Raw genomic sequence first — 7,264 nt, forward strand, 5'->3', positions numbered from 1 at the left:
TATATATATGACACTCCCCCGCGTAAGAAGTGATCGGTCTTAAGTTCTAGTAATTGTTGATTGATTTTATTATTTCAGGATTAGCAAATAGAATTTTATTAGATAACGTTCTGGTTATGTCGTGTTGGTCAGTTCCCATCTAAAGCTTTGATTTGATTAATCAATTTTATTTTAATCTCTCCTCCAACTAGACTATAGAAAACCACAAATTGATTGAAAGCTAGCAGACTAATCTGGTGTCCAATCTTCAGCGTTGTATGACTCGGGCAAAGAAGCTGTCAAACAAGACAAATGATTCCTTCCTGATAGGAACCATCCGAGCTAAAAATAAACGATCCATATTTCGTAGCAAAGAGGAAACATTATTTTGTTTTTAATATGAGGTCCCTGTAACTACTAGTTATTTTACAATATATGATTAAATAATAATGAAAGACAATATTTAAAATTTCATATAATTAGGATAAATGGATTAATAAAAATATTAATAAGTATTAAAAATTTACTACTTGGTAAATATAGTAGTTTATCGTAGATTTTATATAAAAATTAATTAATGTAACTACTTTACTTCTTTTTTTTTCTCAGAACATAAAATTAGAGTAAGTAAATATATTATTCTGAATAAAATTCTATAAATTCCACATACAACTAACGGGATCATTTATTTCTTTTCTAATATCGACGAGTCAAAACCTCAGTATTTATTAAAACGTTTATATTTTAGGTTCTAACACTTTTTCTGATATTATTTTTTATTTTCTTAACTGGTTTACTATCGTTCCTCAAACATTATAAGGAAGTATCCATTAATGATCTAATGATCGAACTTTCGCAAACGTGTTCTATACTTTTTATTGGTTTAAGTTCATCCCTTATTCTTGACTGTTTTCTATAAATCTTTGAATTTTTATTAATTGTTGTACTATTATCGATTCATCAATAATTCATTATTTGATATTTATATTTACATTCATTTCACTTTTGGGTTTGATTATTCTTAGATATTCTTTTAATGCGTTATGAACCCCCATGACATTCTTCGGTCGACCGTTAAAATGGGTTTAATTCACTTTTTAATTTTAAACAAGCTCACTCTACCCCTCACACGTGGGGAATAAAGTGGACTCAGGGATCCTCAGGTCGATTCTGTAAATATAAGATATAACAGTGTAAATGTGACCAGAGATTCATTTATTTTTATCATTATTTTATTTTATTTATTTATTTTGTCATGCATGTTTGATTATGTTCATTTCCTTTATCCTTCTGTTTGTACATATTTATTTATTTTTATGTACTTTTTTTTCATTTATTTTTCATTCATATTTTATTTTATTTTAGAAAGAACGTGATCATTCATCACTACTACCTATTGCCCAGAACGGTGTGGCAGGTTGTAATCTATCTATAAATAAAGTCCGATTATTAAAAATAAAAAAATAAACAGTTTTATTGTTACTCTGAAGATTAATTTAAAACAGTCCTACATTACATTTTTTTTGTGTGTGTGTGTGTGAAAGTGACTATTATGTACAAATAACTTAGTCTGCTTATTTTGATAAACGTAGTTTTTCAATGCATATATTTATTGAAAAACAAAAAATTACTACACTTATCATAAATTCATATTTTACCCAAAATCATACGAATTGGCCGTATTTGCGACTTATATAACTCTCACACTACGATAAAATTAATTACGTAAATACCTCGCCAATTCCACAAAAGAAATACGGCACATTTCTATGTCAAATTAATAATAAAAAAATAACGCGGCGCCTAAGGAGTAATTTATTCTTTATTGTTTTTGTCCTTTTTTTTTCCTTTTGCGATTATATTTATTTTTTTTATTTTCCTTTAACTCAATCCCTTCTCCGCTGAATGTGGGCGACTATAAACGATAAACATATAACTAAGGATAAGTCAAATTTGCGGTTATAAAATCTACAGACTTTCGCATTCGAATATTTGGCGAGCGGATAAAGACCAACAGCAAACCATTACAAACCTACTTGTTTGGGACACAGCCGCAGCTGCCAGATAATACATGCATTAGGCTGAATGTTAGAATGTTAGAAATTAACGTTTCCCTAAAGATTTCCTTGAAACATGAGCTTATACATTAACATTCTCGTATAAATCAAAAATAAATTCATACGTACATTCATTTAGTTGATCTTCAAAATATGTTAAGATAATCACAATACCTTAAACCTAATATTCAATATGTTTTTAATTTCTTTAATAACTGAATTACAATAGAATATTATCAATGCTAAAACAAAGACCTTAAATCAACAATGCATTATGTTGGTAGATAGAACCCTGCTGGTATTCTATCCTCGTATACCGTTCCCTCCTTTTGATCTTATCAACATTTCAGAGTAGTCTGGGCTCTTGACCTTAACAATCGTGTTTTCCCTTGTTTCCTTTATATTAAATACATTTACGTGTGAGAATTTGTGTGTTTCATTCATAAAGTTAGCCCATGCACAATATAAGATTATTTCGAATTCAGGTAGGTGTTATTGTAAAGAAAGACTAGAAATAATCTTGAGTCCTTATGATGTTTAATCTTCTACGAACCTTTATGTTATAATTTTATTCAAACATGACGATACTAATAAATAAACCTAAAAATAATGTTGTAAATTGTCTAAAGGTTATAAATTCTTATAAATAATAATTTCAGAAAAAATAAAAACCTCACGATTCCAACCATCCTTTATTGATTAATTAGATGAAATTCGAACTTGGTTCATTTACAAATCAATTCATAGAATCATAAATCAAAATATTGTCAGTAATCTTATTAATTATTTTTTTTTTATATAGAAATCATTTTTTTACGAAACATTTTTTTATAATATCTACCTCATTAAATTCATAATTTTTTACATATACGAGGAGAAGATGGTTTGGGAGAGGGATGGGTGCGGTCAAAATAAAACACAAATAAGTTGAAGTAACTTATGTAATCGCGACAACGTTTCGGTCAGAATTTCAAGTCTTCATCAGGGCTAAGAACCGAACAAGATAGCAACCAATGAATACAGAAAATACAAACAGAATGACATAGAATAAATAATTGTACAGAATAGAATTGATAAAGTAAAGTGATGAGAGAAGTGGAAAATAAAATGTATACATAGGTAATTGAATAAGTAGGTAAAATAACATAATTAAGGAAATAAAATAAAAATGAAGTTATATAATACAAAGAAATATGAATATATTAGTTTATTAATAATTTAAAATTAAAATTATGGAAAGAAAAAGAAAATATATGTAAAAAAATGAAATATGTAACCATAGTATTAGAGAAAGCGGCAAAATATAAGTAAAGTTTAACAAAATAAATTAATAGAAAAAAAAAATTACATTGCTAACCCCCTACTACGCCCCGGTTAGGGGTGTCTTTTACACTATACTATACTATATTCCCCTCCCCAATAATTAATTGTAAACAAAAAAATCTGTTGTATTATCCATTTAAGGCCCATCTGGTATTGAATAAAATAATAAAAATAAGAAACATCAAAATTTTAGCTGTTATGTTTTTAATAAGATACATATTATAGTATTAGTGTTTTTCAAATTATAGTAATGAATCTTTTTTTTTTTAAGAAAAGATTATTATGTAAGAAAATTATTTATACATATAAAATAAGTTTCAGACTGTTAGAAATGTTTTAATTTATGATTCTAGGAATTGATTTGAAAATGGACAAAGTAGGAAGGAAGAAAAAACGAGGATTTTTTATTTTCTCAGAAATTTTTTAATATAATAAACCTAGCGTTTCTCAAGTCTGAAATAACAAAAAAAGAAATGTTTCCATAAAAAGAATACCCATTTTAACTAAATTCACGTGATCAATGGTAATGCAATTTACTAAGTTTTGATTTTCCCGTGTTACTCATAAGAGTGCTTATATGTAGTCTAGACTAAGTACTTCATTATATTTCATCAAAACCCCCATTCACTTCAACTCAAATCTTAGTTAAGCTCGAAACTTAGCAATGTCTTGCCAAAGTCAATAAATATAAGTAAATTTAGCTGATTCTCTCGGGTGTTCTTTTGAAAACCTTGGATTTCTCACTATATCAAAGCTACTCTATCAAACCCACTTGAATATAAGCTCACCAATAACTCCTTTTGCATAATATAGTTTGATAATACATCTATCTGATCTATCTTCATGAGCGTAAGCGGATTCCCTTTCCTAATTAACTCCCATCGAAAGCTTCCGACGAAACTAATTATACATATGGCTGATTTCATCAAAGAACTCCGTTGACAACCATAATGAAGGTGATTGAGGCCTGAAGTCGACTCCATCTTCGTGCGAGGAGATTGATGGGTGGGACGTCTGCTGCCAAGCTTCCAAGTGCCTGTTAACCAGACAGATAGCTCTCATGGAAACCACCTGATTGACCTACCTGCTGCATCGTTAGGTCGTGATTAATTGCTTCCATGTTCGTCCCTCAATATATGATGGCTGACATTGCACAAAGCATCCACTTAGATCATGAATATTTAAACCTAAGGCCCCCTCCCGTTCACCTGTTTAATATCAGAGCGTGCTAGAGGCGAGACTACACTATCAGAACTGCAGTGTACACTGTGCTTTGGAGAATCAATCAATTGATATCAAAGATAATTTAAATGTATGAATAAGAACCAGATTGTTGCAAGATGCAATAATAATTTTTCCTTTAAATTAATTCTTTCTAGAATAATACATTGAGCAAACTCTATGATAACAAAGAAAAGTGTATATTTTTAAAGGTATTCTATTAGTGGTTCCCGTGTCAATGAATTATATCAGATGAATATTTCAAATTAATTAATTTTTCACCAAGACGGACTTATTAACAATGTATCAAATCATTAATTAAATTAATTTAACTTTAAGATGCGTCCGTAAAAAAAAAATCACTAAGGGGGACGACGGGTATAATGGCCAGTCGGGGATTTAAACATTTACAGTTTAAATTAATAAATTTAATTAATTTATTATTATATTATATAATTAATAATAATTAATTTAATTTTAAAAAATAAACATTATCCCACAAAAAAAAAATAAAGATTCATTGTCAGTTGTATTCAGTTTAAAAAATATTTTCTCAACAAACCCACTAAATCAAAAAATCAATTATTCATTAAAGTTTGCCAACAGAAACGCTATTTCTGTGTTCTTCGCTTGGGTCCCTGAGCACTGCGGAATAGCCGGTAACGAACTGACTGATCAGGCAGCAAAGGTCGCGATTTCTGAAGGGATTCCACACCGCGGAGTGCTTGTTGATGACTTGCTCTCATTAAGCAGAGAATTAAATTGAAATGTCATCAAATGTGGGCAAATGTTCCTGACAATAAATTACTGGAAATTAGAAGTGATGTTTCCCCTTGGATATCATCAACTATAAATGTGCGCAGAGAGAAGGTGATTTTGACACGTCTTCGAATAGGTCATACGCGCCTGACCCACGGTTACTTTATGGCCCGCGATTCTCCGTAAAACACATCTTAACTGAATGCCAAGCATACGACTCCATCAAATTTTTGTTTGAATTATTAGCACTTTGCAGGATAACAAACAGACAGTAGATAAACTTTTTTTTTGAATCATTCAATTTTTACATTTCGAATTTCTGAATCACTCAAGATTTTACCATAAAATTTTGCCACAAGTTCCCATTTTTCAATAGTTATAAATTTCCATTTGGAAATGAAGACAAAATTCGAAAAAATAAGACAATAAGGATTATTAATATATCAATAATAAATAATAATTAGAAATAATGTCCCATAAAAATTTTGGAAATTAAAGCAATAATGATCCCGAAGAGGTCTCAGAAATAACAGGTGATGGTATGGAAAAGTAGCTGCAAGGTAAAAGCAGAAATTATACTGAGATAACAGGGGTGCTTCAACAAATGCACGCAAAAGAGAATTATTAAAAAGGCAAAATGGGTTCGCTAGCGTGTAATCTATGTAAATTTAAAATACACCTTAAGCTACTCGGAAAGGAAAGGCTTTGGTGGCCAATAATTATTAGGCACTCTATGACATATTTTACCATTATGTATACACTTTATTTCCTTCTTCTCTTTAATTCATTCGAAATAAAATCGATATCCTACTCATTAGTTAAAACATTATATTATTAAGAAAGTCTATTTAACAATATCAATTCGTACAGCTGGACACTTAATATGACTATCTTATATTAGTCAATATTTTAAATAAATGATTGCGTTATCGCACTGGAAAAAATCGCTTGAGGTTTACAGTTAAAATTCATCTATTCGTAAACTTATGCTACCCTAAATTGTACCCACCAAAACCTCAACCTTTTTAACAAAAAAAGTTCCATGAACGGTGTTTTAGGCAGGCTCCAAAGGTATGGTTGGAACTCCCAGGTCTGATTAATTTAAGAAATGGAAATTGGAAATCAGTTGTCTTTAACTAAAAAAAAAAATTTTTTAGAGGAGTATTTATTCAATATTTTGAGCTCAAATTGTTTTAACTGTTATGCTAGTCGGGTAAAATTATCGAGGAAATCTGTAATTAATTTTCGCTAACTACTATCTAATATCTATCAATTTAAGTCAATACTTTATAAAAATTTCTTACATAATTAGTTGGAAAACAGCGATAAACATTGAGAAATTAGTGCAAATACCTTTTACGCTTCGTCGTGGTCTGTGTCCTCCTGTTTTTCTAAACGAAGTTTAACTCGGACAGACACAGTAAAATACCAAGGATTGACACTGGACAAAAGACTTATATGGACCTCCCACATAAAAATAACAAAAAAAAAGCTTAAATTATAAACTTCCGACTTAAATTATTACTTCGTCTTTTAAATAAACAATCAAAATCACCATTTTCGGAAAAACTAAATATTTATACTTACCTTCTTAGACCCATTTGGACTCACGGTGCACAAATTTATGGATATGCCAAAAAACCAACCTACTAAAACCGCAACAATTTCAATCAAAATTACTAGGACTGATCAGTAAACCTTCCCCCTAGATCAGCAAAAAGAACTTATAGTACAAGAGCCCAAGAGGAGAAAAAAGGCAGTTATTTCACCACAATTTTTGATTAATTAATTGAAAACTATGTACAATTACTAGTAAAAATTTATGAGTCTGCCAAGTATAGGTAGGGGGAATAAAAAGTAGCGGCTGTTTCAAAACGTTAAAAATAATTAATGTTTTATTAGAAGCTCTATATCTTTAAAACTAC

Source organism: Halyomorpha halys, unplaced genomic scaffold, assembly GCF_000696795.3.
Source record: "Halyomorpha halys isolate HHAL.00 unplaced genomic scaffold, Hhal_1.1 Scaffold6310.1, whole genome shotgun sequence".
In the NCBI taxonomy this organism is placed as follows: Eukaryota; Metazoa; Arthropoda; class Insecta; order Hemiptera; family Pentatomidae; genus Halyomorpha; species Halyomorpha halys.